A 19,484-nucleotide genomic window follows, 5' to 3' on the forward strand; every position below is an offset into this window, starting at 1 on the left:
ACTGTTCTTTGGGTAACTACACTGTCACCAAACACATGCAGTGTAGCTTCTACAAACAGTTTTATTTAATCCAAACCTACATAAACTACTCTCCCTGCAAATTTTGAACATTTGACTCTTGTTTCAGTACCACAGACATGAAAGTCATACAATACATCTATAAATATATCCATCTATCGACCTATTTATATGTGTGTTTATAAATCCTTTTGTCTATTCAGTTCTGCCAGAGGCATGTTTAGGCATGTACAACGTTGCTCAATAAAATGTACATTATCTAAAACTTCTAATAAAAGAGCAGCTTTGCTGATTTTTTTTTTTGTCTTTCGCCACGTTTCTGCTGGTGAAGCGGCGTAACTATAGTGATGTGGTGCAGCCTTATCGTACAAAAGCCCAGACCAAATCCCAGTTAACCTCCATGGCTGGGTGAACACCTGCACCAAATATTATAGGGAACATTATGTGGAATTTCATTGACTGACATAAATACAGTAAGTACGACAGTCAATTTAAACAGAAATATGCAGCATAGTGTGAAGGCATCATCTGCAGTTTTTGCTTAGCTAAGTAGGTTAGACAACCGCTTCAGGACAGCGGCCATATTTCAGCAGCCAATCAGAGATCTACTCTTTACCATTTCTATAGATCCTATCCTAAAAGGGACGAATGTTGACATGAACAGGCAGAAAAATGTCCACATGGAAGTAGGGGAAGCTAAATGTGCATTCAGAATAATCAGGAAAAGCAGTTTATGTGCATGTGAATTAAATAAAACTGTTTCTCTGCTTATTTATTGCAAATGTTTGGCAGAATTCTGATTTCTTTTTTTTTCCAGCTTTTATTGTCATTACACTGTCTCTTAATGCAGCCTCACTGCAAAACATGTCTAAAGCTGGCACAAAATATCATTTTCAAGATCCTAATGGTCAGATAGGTCCAGAAAAAGAAAAAAGAATGAAATAGTTTCAAAGAATCCAGTGTAAGGTTTTAAAATTGGGAGGCATTTTAAAAATAAATGATATCAGGGTCCCACCACAGACTTTTAATAACTGTTGGCGTTAAGTCAACTGAATGGCCTTTCATCATCGCTGTTTTCTTGTAAATTAGCTTTCATTATAATATATTTATCTAAATTTAAAATCTTAATCTGAAATCTAAAATTATTTCAATCAAGCAAAGATGTTTGTTTCCATAAATAAATCAGACAAACATATTTAAAAACAATAAAAGTATGTAAAATAAACACCTATTCTTAAACAATTTATCTATTTACCTAAGGTGTAAAGAAAGAAACATATTAGAATACCCTTGTTTTAAAATTGTTTTAATTCATTCTTGAACCACAATGAACATATTAAATCATCCATACAATTTCTCACCAGCTTTTGAATGTTCTCCCAAATAATTGCGGTATTATTCTTTAAAGTTGGAAGAGTTCTTACCATTACCACAATCTTTAACTCCTTCAGGACAAGTCTGCTCCAAACTGTTCAAATTTCACTTTAAAAATAAATCTAGTAGGAGTATGAATGTTTTGATGGTGAAAAATATTTATTTTTTCCACAGTGGGGAGACCGAAGTGTTAACCTTTAGGAATTTTAGGTCTTGAATTTAATCTCTGGGATTTCATAAAGACTTTTTCACCTTGCACAATAATGTTAACACAGAACTGCCTATATTATATAACCTGTATGCTTTTCTCAAGAGTAGCTTAACAGCAATTTAATAAATTTTATGATGTGCAGAGACCTGCTGGAAGCAGTTGAGGAATATTTAAAACAAGCAAAGCACTGATTTTCTAAAGCAGAAAAAAAATTTTTTTACTTTGTCTAAATGATAAATTGTAGCTGTACTAGTATATATTTGCTAATATGACTTTTAAAAAGTAAAATAAAACTTCATATAAAGACCTTAAACATCAGCACCCTTATAAAGGGTACTGATGCAGGTGTACCTGCTTAATGAATTATTTTGAGATCCAAGCTTGTATTCAAACATTTTTTGTCATGAATGTTTTTTTTTGTTTTTGTTTTTTTTATTAAATCTAAGTCATATTCATCCTAACACCATAAAACACTATGCCTCATCAAAACTCAACAGCAGCAGGTTAAGATTTTTTTGAGGACCGAATCTGAACATCTTGAACTGCGCAAACCTTTAGGAACGAATAGTTCAGCTTTCAGCCTTTTAGGTAAAGTGTTTCTTCATAAATGTGTGAAATTCATGCTAAATCTATATTTTAAGACTACCACTACTGTCTGAAAAATCCTTACCAAAAAAAAATCCCAATATTAATGCATGAAATGCAGAACAGAAGAAATATGTTATTTAGAATTCAAATCTCTGACCTTTGAACTATATATATTTAACATAACCTTTGTTAATTAATGTTGTGTATTAATATTACTTGATATTGGCAAAGGGTACATTTTAAAAGACTCTGATCCTTATAGCTAACGTGAAAACGTGCTTATTAGATGTCAAAAATTAAAATGTGAAAGAATGCAGGCTTAAACCTCAAATTGCCGAAAAGAAGTGTTTTTTTTTTTTTTTTTTTTTTTTTTTTTTATCTTGGATGCAGGTAAACAGTTATGTTTCTGTGTTAAAACATTGAGTAAGAAGCACCAGGAAGTCCATCTACATTGTATTACCCTTTCCCTCATTCTCCTGTGCAGTGTGCCTTAACAGTCACACTTTTCCCATCATAATAAACCTTGAGCATTGCATATAGTCTCTGGTTAATCACCCTCCTCTACCTACAGCACCCTGGCCATCTCAGCTTCCCTCAGCGCATCATTTACAGAGAAGCCTCATATTCTTGTGGAAACCATCTCCAAAACTTCAGCTGTCATTTTAAAACCAGATTACTGTTGTAGTTCAGCTCCTGTGGCATCCTCGTCTAATGTATTGACATATAAAATAAAGATTGTGCAAAGTTTGATAGAACAATGGATAATTTTCAATGACATTGCTTACATTTCTCTACGTTAACTTCCAAAGTGAAAAATAAGCTGTTCCCAATTTTCTGGAATCCTTCTGTCAGAACATGTAAAACCGAATGAGTGCACATAGAAAAAGACTAATATATATTTGGACATTTTTCAGAATGATCAGATATTTTAGAAGAAAACTGAAGAGATAAAGTGCTTTCATTTTGATAATCAACGCATCTGCAAAAATAATTAGTGAGCTGTTCTTTAAATGCAATTAAAACAGCAGAACAAACGTTGACGGTTTTAACCTCATGCTACTATATGTTTTAAGCTTGTGTCACAATTTAACAGTGTTTCCTCACATATTGAAGAAAGCTAATTTGACAATCAGGATGTTTTAATTTAATTTTAATTGTCAACAAACCATTTATTTAGGCAAATACATTTCCAAGCTGTATCCAATGACTTTAACATTTATATTATCATTACATGTCAAAATCAACTCAAACTATTGCTTTTTGTCTTGAGTTTTAACAGCTCTTAAAGACATGTTTGTCTATGGAAATGGCTTCAAAAAAAATAAAAATATGTACAACATAGAAATACTACTTATATCATTTATGTGTCACTAAAGCAGTATTTATACCAATGTTGCAGTAATTACTTTGTATTCATATTATTTGGTCTCATTTATACGTTATGCAGAAGCTCTGTCTTGCTGAGGAAGATTAGACTTCCTTGGCATGCCAAATGTTTGGACTGGCTGACATGGCAAAGATGGAGTCAGAGCCTACTTCTGGTGAGAATGAATCTGGCCTTGAACCTGACAGCAACATCGCGTGTATTTGGGACTTATTGAGTCAACACAGGTAACATTAAAAGTCATACCTGGTCCACCATATTTTGCTGAACAATACTGCTGCCTGAAAACTGTGGGGTGCAGTGGAGCACTCGTTGGTCAACATTATTCCAAATTCATCAATAGAATGCTTCAAACCTGTGTTATATGAGTTGTGCTTGATAGAGAGATTTTTATTTTGCAGCTGTAATAACAGCATAACAAATACAGAAAAAATGTAGCATACTGGACTTGAATCAACTAATAAAAAATGTAATGCGAAAGCAAACTTATCTAATTTATGAAAATAATTTCTGCTTTATGTCCAAACAAAACTGGCGGACCAAAGGACCCTTCTGGAGTAAACACACAATGTGTTCTGTTGTTGTTAATTGAGCTGTATATGATGTTAACTGTCAATGTTTCTGTTTTTAACATTTTTCATTTTTTAAATGAAAAGTTAATGCAGAACAAAAAGAAAAAAAAAATAACTTTCACCCATAAGTATTTTTATTTTGTTTTGTATAGACAGATATACTTTAACCATCCCAAAGCTAAATTTAGTTCTTCAGCTGCTCAATGATATAAACACCGCAGTCACAGCTAAGAACAGTAAGACAATAAAAGATAAATATATAGAGAAAAAAAAAACATTGAAATATAAAAATCATGTCTAAATATAAAAACAACTGCATGCAACATACTATAAGTAAAAGCCTGCCCTCTGTTAATCTCCCCCCCTCGTGATACATATGCAATATATGCAATATGACAGAATTTGCTGTTTGGCTGTGTGCTACTGACAGATTTGTCATTGACCCCCAACCCATCCCTTCACAAAGACAGACACCAATTCCTCTGTCGACAAGTTATGTGGGTTTATTTAAATTAATTCATTTCCATGAATTTCACAGCTCAGCTTCTTTGACCTAATAGGCCTGAGGTTAAATCTAAATATAGGAAAACTGTATGCACTGCTCAATCACACAGCTGATAAGACTCTAATAACTGTTTTGTTCATGTGAAACTACAGCCAGCAAATGGTTAGTGACATAAAGAAACAGGAGAGATACCTTTTATTTTCTTGGACATAAATATAGTATATCCCATATTTTGGTCATCTATTAAAATTTTCATTACATTTATTTATTATGAAACATGATATGATTTAACAATGTTTACATTGAATGCTTCACAAACATGCATCATGTTTCAAAAAGGAGTAGGATGAAGCATAAGCTTTTACATATATATAATATAATATAATATAATATAACATTATAATTTGTCATATGATGTCTGTAAAGTAGCCTCAGCTCTTCATGCAGTCTGTGTTTTTACTAGAAGTATTGTTTATTTGCTTGAAATGTACTCAAATGCAAATAAATACCTCTGGATATAAGCATTTTTTTTTTTTATCTTACTCTTGACAATGACCAACTTTGTAGTTTTATTTTGTAACTTTTTGGAAACTTTCCTGCTCCCCTAAGAAGTAATTACTGATAAATCTTGTGACTTTTAAGATAAAAAGTCTCCAGTAGAGAGAAACAACAGCATCTTCAGGCTTTGCCCACAATTAACACAATGTTCTGCCCTAGGAATCACAAATTAATGGATTTTTAGTTTAAAAACGTAAGGTGCTATTTTTCCACATGGATATCCAAAAATAAGTCTGTTAATACTTAATAAAATTAGGTTTCATAGGGGAAAAAAGGGATTTTTACTTTGGTTTTACAAAATTAAGAAAATGTATTATTAAAAAAACAAAAACAAATATTGAGCTTATAACTTTGTATAAATTTAATTTTTAAAATGTTGGCAATATTAATCTGATATTTTAGCAAACAAAATACTGCCTACATTTTAGCTGTACAGATGTGTAAAACGTCTTAAAATTCATTTTGATTGCATTAGCAAAATCTGAAACTAAAACCTTAATCTGAGGTACTTTTATTTGGTTATTATGAAACAAAGTTATCTGAAGCACTTTTTTAGGTTTATCAGAGGGAATAGAATCTTTTAATAATCGATCATTTTCCAAAAGGTAGGATTAAGTGGGAGACACCATATTTTTTTTAAAGCTACGCCTAAATATGGAAAAGACAGAAGAGCACATTTTTACAGATGGGACCATGCTTATGCAGGAGTCTTAAAAAAATTTTTGAGAATAATTAATTAACATGACCATAAATAAAGAAAAAAATTCTTAAACAGCAAAAAGCACTGAAAAAAAATTATTTTCGGTGCAGTTAACTCTATTAGAGTATTCATCATAATTGCTACTCTGTATTTTTAAGCTTCAATAAAAACAAGAGGTTCTGAAGTTAAATTTTACCTTTTTTTAATGTAATACATGAATTTTGGGAAAGAGTAAGTTTTACTTAGATTTCCTTATACTGTTTAAAAGTTTAATAGCAATATTTACATAAATACTTCATAAACTTTACTATAAAAATTTAGCATTTTGAAATGCATGCAAGGCACATGCACACTGTAGCTCACAGCAGGACTGATTCTGCTCTGAGTCCAGACGTTACAGGACCACACACAACAATAGGTAGTCCTGACGACAGTCATTTTGGAAGGGTGCAACAGTACTGCAAAAGCATGCTTGCTGCTCATGGGACTGATATATGCTCTGAACTACACTTTTGAAGTCTTCCAAAAAATTTTCCTGGAGTTGGATGGATTTAAACTCTCCCTAAATTTCCTTTCTTAAATGCATTCGTGACTTTATCATCTTAGGGTAGAAAAATTTGGCATCAAATAGCAACGATTAGCAGTGGGTTCCAGTTAATCTTAGTGAAAGGTTGCCTGTCATTAATGTTTTTTAATTTTTAATGTATATGTTATTTGGCAAATAACAGATACCTTTATTCAAATATCTAATAGAGATTTTATTCTTCATTGAGAATGGTTACACAGTTTAAGCTGTTAATTTTTAATTGTGTTGATTATTTTTACTTAATGTTGTAAATTCATTCTTAAAAGTCCACTAGTCTGGACAACTGGTTTAAATTGCACTGTTTAAGTCTGTAGGCTTGTATGATTTTAATTGCATATTTGAGTAGTGACTATATTGCCAGATCTCTGTAGGATGTGGTGTATATGAAATACTGTGTATTTGTTGTTTACAAGTCATACCAACCTATCTTTTTATCGGAAGAAATTCTTATGCAGTACAACATAATGCACTTTTACTATTAATACTATATTTTTTACATGCTTTTTTTTTCATTTAAATAGAGGCATACATAATCTTTACATCACTGTCAAAGTTTAAGTGGCTCTTTCTGTTCTGACCCTCGCCCAGAAGTTGTTTTGAGCACGTTTGTGTTAAGTATTAATAGTTAATAGTTAAATATTCTTGATCTTACAAAATATATATTTTCTGTAACGATTGTTGAAACTCTCAGTTTCAGAGGGTTGGAAAGGTTTTATTGCTTAATTGAAAAGTAAGTGTAAAGTAAGTGAAAAGTAATATTCCAGCTAGAGGGCTTCCCAGTGGATAGCACTGCCGCCTTGCAGCAAGAAGGTTCCAGATTTGATTCCCGGCTTGGGGTCTTTCTGCATGGAGTGTTCTCCCTGTGCATACATGCGTTTCTTTCCGGGTACTCCAGCTTCCTCCCACACTCCAAAGACTTGACTGTTAGGTTAATTGGCTCCTCTAAATTCTCCTTAGGTGTCAATGGTTGTTTGTATCAGTGTTGCCTTAAAATTCTGAGTAAAATGCTGTTTGTGCCTATGAAAAACAAGTACATTTTACTTAATTTGCTTAAATAAATCTAACTTTTTCAGCACAACTATGTCCACATCGTTGTAGATTTTGTTAAAAAAAACTTACAACTACAAGGAAATCATGGTATTTTTACTGAAGGAGATATTATTAGAATCTCAAATAGACCCATGCCTAATCTAGACCTTTAATTAAAGAACTAAAACTGTGATATGTTGAACTCATGAGATCTATATAACATCTAGCACTGATTACTTCCTATTGGTTCCTATTCATACAGTTATATCAAATCTATTCAAAATAATTAATCAGAAGCATATAAAGTGGGTCATACCATTTCTGAAACTGTTGTTGCCTTGACATTTTAGTCTTGTCAATCAAATTTACTGCAAGATGACCCATGAACCATCATTTTCAAAAGCTGTTCAAAAGTGAAACATAAACACAAGTTTTCTCTTTAGTATTTATTAATAATAAAAATGAGTAAGATTGAATGGAGTGATTCGCTGACATTTAGGCGACTGGAAATAATAATTAGGATGAAGCATTAAGTTCTTTATCATAACTTTATAATATGCGCTACATACTATACCTGTGATCTGACTATTAAATTGCATTGCTGTAGTTAATGAATTCAAAACATCATCAACAGTTAAGGTTGAACTTATTTTTTTTATTATTTTTTATTACCCATCTTTATGTTATATATTGGATATATCAAAGTTTAATTTCACATGTCAATAACTGTTGACTATTAAAATTTTTAAAAATGGTCTTTGGATAAACATAAATACAAGTCACAAGAAACAAATGCAGAAACAGGTAATACACCTGTTAATACTGAATGTTAAGATAAATTAAACTGAAAATATTTTTATAAATTGATTATTACTGTTGATCCCAACTGTTTTTTTTAATTATGTTAGCTTAACAGAGAAAGAACAGGATGTCAGAGGGACATTTTTGAAATTATCAGCATAGCTGATAGTTTGTCAGACATCTGTGTAGCCATTATTATGAGTCTACAGCTAGCATGAACAAGTTAAGAGCCACTAACAGCCTGGGGTCTGCAAACATCCTTTGTAAACAAAGCAAAACACTTTTTTTGTTTTGTTTTTACTGAAAAACATGCACATCTCTGTCCGAGCTGCAGTCTGTGGCTAGCTTACCTTAGATTTTTTTTTCTCAATGGAAGCATTTAATTAAAAAAGACAAACTTGGAAGAGGCTATTTACTCCTTTTACTGGCACATGGTGATGAAGAACCTCATAGAGAAGCCATGCTTATTCTGCCTGTTGTTACCTTGACAACCTGTCATTTGTATACACAATGAAACACAGAGGGGGGGGACATTAATCATTCACTCCAGCCACTATCTAAACCTTCTGGATTTATTCACCCCTGATTATTAGGAATATGTAAAATAAAAATAAAAATTGCTCCTGAGACTTTGTAGTCCCAGACGGTTTAGTCAAGTTTGAATCTGTTCAAAATGAATCAAAGTTAAGCCTTAGGTCTTTATGGGCATAAGTCTCTAGTCTGATTGTTTGATTATTAGTTTAAAAATTTGTTACTTTAAATTGCAAGAAATTACCTCTCAGCATATTTAAATGTCTCTAAATAAAAAGCTTAACAGCTGTGCTGTTTGTTCTGACCAAATGCTATTTGTTATGATCTTTATCATGCTGCTTTGGATTTTTTAATGAAGTACCATTTGATTTGGGGGTCTGTTGTTTCTTATGTGTTAAAAATTTATTATTTTCAAGATATTTCCTTCCAGAACACTTTTTAGGTGATATCAATTGCAAAGATTAATCTTTGGTTTATGGTCTATGAACTGCTGCTATATATGAATCTTTGTAATCTACAAACACTTTATTAAGTACGCCTGTTTAATTAGGTGTTAAGACGAACAGTAAACGAATCAATAACATAGCAGCCATTTGATGCATTCAGGCATCAAGATGTGGTAACGATAACTTGTTTCAACTAAGCACCCAAATGAGGAAGAAATGGGTTTTAAGTAACTGCGGATGTTTATTGGCTATGGGTGCTGGACAGGCTGATCTGAGGGTTTCAGAAACTGTTAAAACTTTGGAAATGTTCAGGTATATCATCTCTCAGGTACAAAAAAATAGAAAATATCCAGTCAGCATCAGTAGTGTGCATGAAAAGGCCTTGTTGATATCAGAGAAGGATGGGTAGGCTTGTTTAAGATGATAAAAAAGGCAACAGCAGCTAAAATAACCACTGGATTTAACCATGATATGTAGAATGCCATCAGTAATATGAAACTAAAAGCCCCAAACATTACTAAAAACAGGAAATTAAACGATCTGGAAAAATGCTGTTTGGTCCACTGAATATGAAATAGTAGACAGATGTTTAAGTATTTGGTTTGAAAAACACAAAAGCATATATTCAACAACTCCTCATAATGTGGTGGTACAATAGTGTTTGGGGTATTTTATGGCACATTTTGGATACCAAAAAGGAAGCATTAAAGCATAACAGAACACCTTGTTATTATCGTTGTCCATGTTCACCCTCTTATGCCTGCTACATACCCATCTTTTGATGGCTGATTCTTGGAGGACAATGTACTTTTGGGGGTTCACTGCACTCCTATTGTCTCCACAATTACCAGTTTTAAACCCATCAGAGCATTGAATTGTGGACATGAAGCTGAAAAAAATGTGCTGCATTTAAACCTCTGAGGGATTTTTGCAACACCTTTAATCTTTGCATGGAAGAATTGGAGCAGATCTGGTAGAATGAAAGGGTGAGATAACGTAATGGTAAGGTGTACCTAATAAAGTGGCCGGTTTATTGTATGATTGACTCAGAATCAGAAAACTTGATAAAAATGGCTGTTATGTTTTAGATTACTATCTATTAGGACTGTGTTGTAAAGTTCCTGTCCTATGGAAGTCGATTAGGGCCACTGAAAAAAATAACAAAAAAAGTTAACTGTTTTTTTTGTGTGTTTTTTTTTCAGTATAATATGAGAAAAAAATCTGAATTCTGACTTTTTTCTCTTAGAATTCTCACTTTAATCTCAGAATGCTCACTGAATTCTGACAGGTAACAAACATTTTAGCATCAAGCCATAGCCATGTCTGTTTTAGAGACTAAACTAGCTCTCTTGTTTTAATCACCTTCTGCTCTTCCATTAATGAAATAGCATCACCAGGGATCCCTCGGGCATGAAAAAAATCACCTAATTCTGTCATTTTCCACCAATGTGTTACTGGCCCTCCCAAACAGCTCACATCTTTGACAGTGAAGCTGAGTGCTCCCGTCTCTTCCTTCATGGTGCCCAACTACATTAAGATCCAAAATTCTGAGATTAGAGTCAGAATTCTGAGATTAAAGTCAGAATTCTGAGATTAAAGTCAGAATTCTGGGATTAAAGTCAGAATTCTGGGAATAAAGTCAAAAATCTGAGAAAAAAAGCAAAACTCTGAGATTAAAGTAAAAACATCTGAGAAAAATAGTCAGAATTTTGAGATTAAAGTCAGAATTCTGAGAAAAAAGTCAGAATTCTGAGATTAAAGTCAGGATTCTGACTTTTTTTCCCATATTAAACTGAAATAATATTTAAAAATCAGTGGCCCTAATCCTCTTCCGTACTTTCCAGATTCTGAGTCTTAACTAGTTTTTTGCCCTGATGAGTGAGCCTGTTATGAAGTGTCAGCTACTCACCCATCAGTCCTGAATGAGTTTCCGTGACTGACGTCAGCGCACGCGCAGGTGCTAGGTTTGCAGCTTCTATTTAACAGAGGTAGTGGTTGTTGGAAGGGGGGAAAGTATTGTTTGGTTTATTGCAGGTTGTGGTTGTGAATCATTTGCGACAGACGCCGAACCACCGAACACGGCAATCCTTTTTTTTCTTTTTCAGGCGGACTATGCGTGTACGCGCGTCCACGCGCTGAGCTCCCGATCGACTGACGCGCGCGCACACGCACGAACGCAGAGGAGGCTAGAAAGCCCGGTGGCAATAATTCGATTCAAGGCTTCATTCTTTGTCCATAACCTGCTGCTGGGTCTCCTTTCCCACCGATTAGGGCTGCGGACGCGCACACAGAAAAGTTAGAGGATTTATTTAAAGCCACTTTGCGATGCTGCTATTTATCTATTGTGGTGGCGGAAAAAATAAAGCAATTACTGCAAAACTTTCAAATGATGCCGGGATGTAGAAAACAAAAGATAAATGTAGAGAAAAGTCTTTACGCGCGGATGGAGTAGCTGTTTCAGTGAGGCTCGTACATGTTTTCAGCAACTTTCATTAAAGCGATGTTCAATTAAGCGAATCCTTACAATAACTGGTCATGTCAACTGATATACATTAAACTACATACCTTAAGAAGCGTCTCTTTATTTACAGTTATGTTTATTTCCCCAGTAGTATTAAATAAGAGAGAATAAACGGGGTTTGATGCTGGTCAAACCTTCCAGGATATATCCAGATAAACCCTGCTTCAACTTCATCCTACACTAACATCACATCCTAACTTTCATCAGACTTCAACATAGTATGATTCCCCCACCAACTCCAACCCCTCCTCCCTCCTTTTTCCATATATCTGCATATTTGCAAACACAGGAGGTTTTATTATTATTATTATTATTATTCGCACCTACCAGAGCAGATTCAAGCAGAGGGAAGGGCTCCCACAGTCCGAGCGGTCCGCGTCTCTCCCTGCCTTGCCTTGGCGAATGGTGACAGGGGGAAAAAAAGGAGAAAGAAAGAAGAGAAGACAGGGAGATAAAAAGCTTCTTTTTCCAAAGAGACAATCCTAACCCGGCGCCTGCTTGATAGTGAAAAACGTGAGGAGAAATAAAATAAAATAAATGTAAGATTGCGCGTTGGTTCAGTGAGGAAAGCGCACTTTCTCAGGGGCTGTGTTGAACGCGTGGGTTCCCCGAGTTCTCTCGGCGCTTGCAATCCCACCTCTACATCCCCGCTTGCAGAGAGGAACATGCAAACACATTTCATAGATTTTTGGAGCCTCGTGGAAAACCCGGAATGGACTTTCAGATAGATCTGTGCGGAATAGAAGTTGATGCAAAATAAACTTAGAACTGTCAGAAATCCTCCCTTTGCATCACTTTACTTCATGTATTCAAACTAGGATATGGAAACTTTACTAATATTATCAATTATTCTATTTAATCATCCTTCTGAATAAAAGAATGTTTATAAATGAGGCGCTGTAAAGTTTTTACATTTGTTTATGACGCATGATCATAAATATTGACAGTAGATTAGACTGCAGATTTGTTCTTAGTGTTTTCCTGTCCCACTTTATAACAAAGAATCAAAAAATATTCATTTTAACCATTATTTTAAGTGTGTGTAATATCATGTTGTCAATGTTCTCTCTGTTTTATATTGAACCCAGCATTTACTTAAAAGAATGAACATGATTTCAGACTCTACCCCACAGATTTTCCTGTTTTGCGTAATTAAAAGGATGTGAAAGATACAGAAACTAAAGGGTGTGCTCAACTGCTTCTGTTTTATTTTACTTCCAGATGTAGTAGTTGGATGTTGGAATAAATGATTATAAACCAACATGTTCTTTTTAGATTTCTCACTTGCAGCACACCATAAGCAGGTTATTTAGGCTGGGTATTTTGGCCAAAGTCCTGAATCGATTTGATTTTGATTCATACAGTTCTAAATCGATTAATTTTGATTCGATCTGTTTTTACAATAATGAAGGTGCTTCAACTGTGTTTCAAAATACTCATGTAATTAATTTTTTCCTGTCATATTAAACATAAAGTGCAAACTGGTAAATGAGCAGTTTAAAGTTGAGATGTGAACAAAACTGTCTCATAAGTGCAAACTTGTTTGTGAAAAGTGAAAAAGTGACGTGACACAGCTGGGACACAGCAGACATGCATGAGCTGCATTATCTTCAATGCACAAACCATATTTGCAGCATTGGCTGTAACAACTACGGGGTGTTTGCTGGTCAGTCCCCGTTTGTGAATGTCTTCAGTCAACCTTTTGGCTATATTTGCAGCTGTCTGGCTTGAAGTAATCTTGTTGGTCTGTTGCACGAGATGCGAGGCGCCACTCATTATCAATGTAGCAGGAATTTACTTTAATATCACATAACCAGCACATTGTCTTTAGCTGTTTTAAATCCAAAATGGTTCCAGACATCAGACTTCAGTTGGGACAGCTTGCTGAGCGACGTGTTACTTGGGTTGACATTTGCACACACCTGCTCATTTGAATGTGAATGTCATTCCTTACACATACATTTTGCAAAAATCTAAAGGAATCCACCCAAAATCGATTAAATCGATTTTTTTTACCCAGCTCTACAGGTTATTACTTTTAACGAAAGAGGCTGTCATTGAGCGTTTGTTCCTCAATATCATGTAATCATGCACAATAAAGTAATATGTTCTTTAGTGTGCATTATTACATTAAAACCCACCTCTTTTCTTTGGCTTTTGACACCATGTAGAGTGTTGATTTTATGTATACACATGATGATTTTATGTATACACATGCATATTTTTATACTGTGCGGGCAGAGATTTTATTTTATTTTATCTTATTTACTTTTATTTATTTTAGTTATTTTATCTTTTTTGTGCAGCACTTTGGAAACCTTGTGTTTATGAAATTGTGCTATATAAATAAAGTGGATTTGATTGGATTAGATATGTTTAAATCTATTTGTCTCTGGGAAAGACTGTAAAAAACTACATCCTGCAAGAACAGCAATAGAATTCTAAACAGAAGGCAGCCATTTTGGATTTTAACCTGCACCTTTATCTTTTCAAATTGGAATTTTTTTTTTTTTTGTAACATTTCCAACTTAGAACTTCAAACATGCAGTGTAAATCAACAACACTCTTTTATTTATTTACTGAAAAAAATGTTAACAAAAAACTAAACAAAAAGCCCAACACCTGTTACTATTTTCAGGTCAGCTATCTTAGAAAAGCTGGTCCAAGGATTTTTGTGCATAGTAATTATATTTCATACTTTGCATGTTTGCGAATATAAAACATATGCAACATCTTTATAATAACAAAGTTGAGTTAAAAGATTTGGTTGCTCAGTGGATCAGTGGGTAGCACTGCTGCCCCGCAGCAAGAAGTTTCTGGTTTGATTCCCTGCCCAGGGCTTTCTGCATGGAATCTGCGTGTTCTCCCGGTGTATGCATGGGTTCTCTCCAGGTACTCCTGCTTCCTTCCAAAAACATGACTGTTAGTTTGTGTTAATTGGCTTCTCTAAATTCTCTTTGTGTGCGTGAATGGTTGTTTGTCTCTGTGTGTCCGGCGACCTTTCCAGTGTGTAACCCCCCCTCTCGCCCATAGAAGGCTGGAGAAAGGCACCAGCACCCCTTGTGGGCTAAGTGTGATGGAAAATTGATGGACGGCTTAACACATTTATCACTTTATCACTTCTGTCTGTGTAGGAAAACAGATATTGCAAAAGTTAAAGTCGATTTCCATTGTGCAGCTATGCAACATTGCCTTTTCCTCATTACCTCCATTTTAAACACATGAAAAAGCAATTTAGTACATATTGTTCTGAAATCATTAAGTATAAATTAATGTTTCTTTAGTAAAGTATTATAGAATTAATGTAGCATATAAATGGTAAAAATTTATTCCTTAACTCATTTCATTAAATATTCTCTCCTGAAAACCTTTTATTATTTCAAGTCCATGTTTATGTTGGATATGATCACAGTTTGAGCCAATTAACTAATAGAATATGGCATATTATGTTACTTGAGAAAACTAGAAAAAGCATAGAACAACCTCCTGAGGATATATATTTATTGGATTTATGAAAACACATTTTGCTACAACAGACTATGAACACTTTTTGGTGATGATTTTAAAACATTTTTCATCAACAAGATATAAAGTTCCCCGTAGTTTGGTACAAAGCGATCCATGTTGGGAACAAAATGTACAATGAAGATAATAATAAAAGTAGAAATGCAATAATCAGCTTTTTTTTCCTGATCCCACCCGATACCTGGGCTGAGCGTATTGGCTGATTTTCGATACCAATCCGGTTCAACTGTTGAATGAATTAACCATATATTTTGCCATGAGAGTGAAGGCTTTAGTCTTGATATAAACAATGTTAAAAAAGTTAACAAATGAACACAGATATATATGTACAGTATACAACAAATAAACAAAAATATAAGTCAGTGTAAAGTGCCCTCAATTGGATCCCTAATATCCAATATAAAATCACCAATATTTGATATTGGAGCTGATATCTAATCAGTGCTTCTTTATAAAAAAAAGAGAAAAAGAAATTATGCACCAGCAGTTACTGTATTGTCCATCTTTATGATGCCTTTTAACCGATCAAAACTCAGTACCTTATATTGTATAAATTCTGAGGTGGGAAAAAATGCTCTGCACACTAAACTGTTTTCTTTTGTCTGCAGAAAAAAATTGGAACCGCCCAATAGGTTACAAAGATAAATAATAATAAATGCACTAATATGCCATTTTCCAATTGTGTTAAAAGGAGAGTGACTAGTTGTCTTTATTTCAGCGGTTTCTTCAAAACCAAATTTGGTTCTTAAATTGCAATGAAGAATACAACAAAACAACTATGACTAACACAAACAGTGAAGCACAAGACTGGATGTGGTTTGGAGATAAGAACAGTTCTTTTAAGGGAAACGGGATCAACTGTAAATCAAAAGGAGGTGATAAAAGTACAGCACCAGAGCTGTCACTCCTCTCCTCCAGCTTTCACAAACACTCCACTCCATTTCTTCCCACTGTCCTGTCTGCTGGCAGGCGGCCAACCCAAGTGTGTGGAAATGACACCGCCAGGGCGGCAGAGATTTTCCTTCATTTCTCTCCTTCCCGATCGCAGACTGGCTGACATTGGCTGGAAAGTGGAGCAGCTCGTCAGGGACAATCAATGCGAATCGATCGAGCTGCGCGGCTGAGGCTTCAGAGCTGGAAAATATCGCGGCAGCTGAAGAGAGAGGGAGAGAGAGACAGAGGGAGAGACAGAGGGAGAGAAAGAGGAGGTAAACTAAACTGTTCCTCTAGCCAACAAACATCCCTGCAAATAAATGCGCGCTGACCCTCATAAACACGACGCTCACTCTGCAAACACAGGAGTCAGAAAGTCACCATGTGCGTAATTACGCACGGGATTTGAGTTCCTGGCGCACTTACTCTGTAGGTTATTTCACGTTATGAACGCATGACAAAAGACTACAATAAAAAAGTTTGACTAAACAATGTGTATGGATCAAGTTTTTTTTGTTTTTGCAGGTGTTCCAAAATTATCAATATATGTTGCAATTACACAAACAACAAATATCAGCCTTCCAGTTCCAGTATCCATGTGATAAATTACATCCTTAGAACTACTTTTTTTTTTCCATATCACTAATTACACACCAGGTATGTAAAATACCTTGAGATCATTGTAGAACTTTTATACTTTTACATTTTAACATACAAATGTCTATAGGGAAGTTCAAATTGTGTTTATTGCATAATTATTTGTCTTTTGAAGCATGACAGAGTATCCAAAATTTGTATTCAAGTACAGCAACAAAAAAAAACAAAACAAAAAATACTCATGCATCAATAACTTAAAACTTATTATGAGTTTAAAAGTACTTGGTAAAAAGACTAAAAACATAACTTATTTTTTAAATTATGTTTTAGATCATATGTTTAAATACAGACAAATCTTAAAAAAATACATTAAATTCTGTATCTTTAAATACTAGTGTAAGAATGATATATATATATATATATATATATATATATATATATATATATATATATATATATATATATATATATATATATATATATATATATATATATATATATATATATATAATTACACATAAAGGGCAAATAAATACATTTCTTGTTTGCTTTTTTCATATTATAAGTTTTTTTTAAACCAATGCCTACAGTATGCTATCTCTTGCAAACTGCCCCCTGTGACAAAACAGGCTGTAAAAGCTACTGCACATTTGGTAGCAGACTCGCCTAGTAGAAAATAAATGCAACTGAATGATTTAGACCCCTTAAAAGTTACACCTTTGCTGCAACTTTTAATATCTTGATGTTGTTTCAATTTGTATGCAAGAATATTCTCAGACCATACACATTCTGGGTAATAATTGTTATTTGCCAATTTTCTTCTGTCTGAATTAATGCTCTGCAATTGGAAAAAAAGGGAATTTAAATATGCAGGACACAACCTAATAATGAAGAGTCTTCTAGTAAAGTTTTAAAGGACTTTTTAATACTTGAAGGAGGAAGCACCTGGCATTAAATGCCTATTGACTGATCTTAAAGCAGTTAAACTCTTCAACTCTAATGGGGGTTTGAATCTAGGTTGCTTGAAGAAGTGCATTTGGCGTAAAAACTCACTGCGGCAACCCTTAAATATGGGAGTAGGAGATCCTATAACCGATAGATATTTTTATTATTATTATTATTTTTTTTTACATGTTTTGAAATATTTTATTCTTTCTATGATCTTTTCTTTTCCCTGGGGTTTAAACATGATATGTTTCAGTGGCTTAAGCAAATGCTCACAAGGTTACATTAAGGACTGAAATTAAACCTGATATTATTACCACCAAATATCATTTCAGTTTACCAAATCTTCTCAACAACAATAAGCTATATACCACTAAGTGTTTAAGAGGGTTTAAGAACAATAAAAATAAAAACAACCTTTGGAGTTTGCTAATTACCACAGGGTGTTTATATGGTTGTTTTTTAGCAGGAAAACGCCATGTTTGTCTTACTAGAGCATTTTTTGTTCAATGTTAAGTATCGTGGAGAATCTAGGAAAGTATTGGATCATTCTCTTCCATTGACTTCGGAAACCTCGTGAGAATTCAGAGCAGAGATTTCAAGTCACAATCCATAGAAATGAAAAAGATGCTTGAAAATTATGCATCATTTCAGCAGGTTAATGTTTCAAAACACACAAAAAAGACATTAAGGGTTTGGTAGAATCAGACACAAAAACAACACCCATCTTTTAGCTATCAAAACTTCAAATTTAAATCCCATAGACAACTTGAGAGCTCCATAAAATGGATATTTGGTTCCATCAAAATTTAGTCTAAACAAGATGTTGAAAGTCAGAATTGTGAATCTGATCTGACCCCAACCACCTTAAGTCTCCATTAAGACCTCAATGGCATTTCTTTTTATGGGATGACTCTTTTCGACATTATTCAACCAAAACCTGTTTTGTTAAAAGGCAAAACCAGATCCAATAAAAAAATGTAATGCTTATAAGCTTGTAAGTAGCTGTATGTGGTTTGATTAAACCCACAGTGTGGTTAAGGAGCTCCTTTTAAATGCAATATTAAGAGCAGAATGAATACATTGTCTTTAGAGACCGTGGATCTCTGCTTATAAACCTATTTGAAATCTGAGAAGTCTGACTAGACAAACCGATCCATTTTATAACTGCATCGCTTCAACCTGCCTGAGGTTTTATTCACTGTGGTTTTTCAGATCGCTTCCCAGCTGTGCTGACATCATCACATCCTGAAAGTAAGTGGCCCAAGTTAGCTGAAAAAATATGCATGCGGTGTGAAAAAAGATGGATCAGAAATATAGGAACTATTAGTTGGTCCCATTAAGACATTTATTTTCTGCAACATGCCCAAGAACATTACTAGGGTAACTCCTCTTTCTTATTAAGAATCATAATTTTTTGCTAATATTTTTGTTTTTTTATTTGCATTTTGTTTTGTTTCGTTCTATCATTGTATTGTTTTGCTTCGTAAAAGGTAATGTGTGAAACTATCTAACAAAATACATATTTTATTCAATTCTACTCTTGATGCAGTCTGATGATGTGGAATAGGCAGACTCCTACTTTACAATCTTGAATCATCTGTGCTTTTCATGGGTTTAAAAGAGGCAGCAGGGGAGAGAAGGAGAGTCATGCATGGAT

The 19,484-nt window shown here is 34.0% G+C and overlaps 1 protein-coding gene across 3 annotated transcripts in view; it reads right to left on the bottom strand.

The window, feature by feature from the left end:
* The window catches only part of cxxc5a (CXXC finger protein 5a), a 42,654-nt gene extending 30,168 nt beyond the window's left edge, over nt 1-12,486 (bottom strand). For 2 of the 3 annotated variants that reach the window (XM_038276993.1, XM_038276979.1), the window contains exon 1: nt 12,152-12,486. The gene's annotated coding sequence lies outside the window, so the exon portion shown is untranslated. Of the gene's footprint in view, nt 1-12,147 lie in introns of all 3 variants that reach the window. The other variant, XM_038276987.1, reaches the window with a different exon arrangement.
* Nucleotides 12,487-19,484: the final 6,998 nt, after the last annotated feature.

This window comes from Cyprinodon tularosa, unplaced genomic scaffold (assembly GCF_016077235.1).
Source record: "Cyprinodon tularosa strain WSP-4 unplaced genomic scaffold, ASM1607723v1 ctg101, whole genome shotgun sequence".
NCBI classification, from domain to species: domain Eukaryota; kingdom Metazoa; phylum Chordata; class Actinopteri; order Cyprinodontiformes; family Cyprinodontidae; genus Cyprinodon; species Cyprinodon tularosa.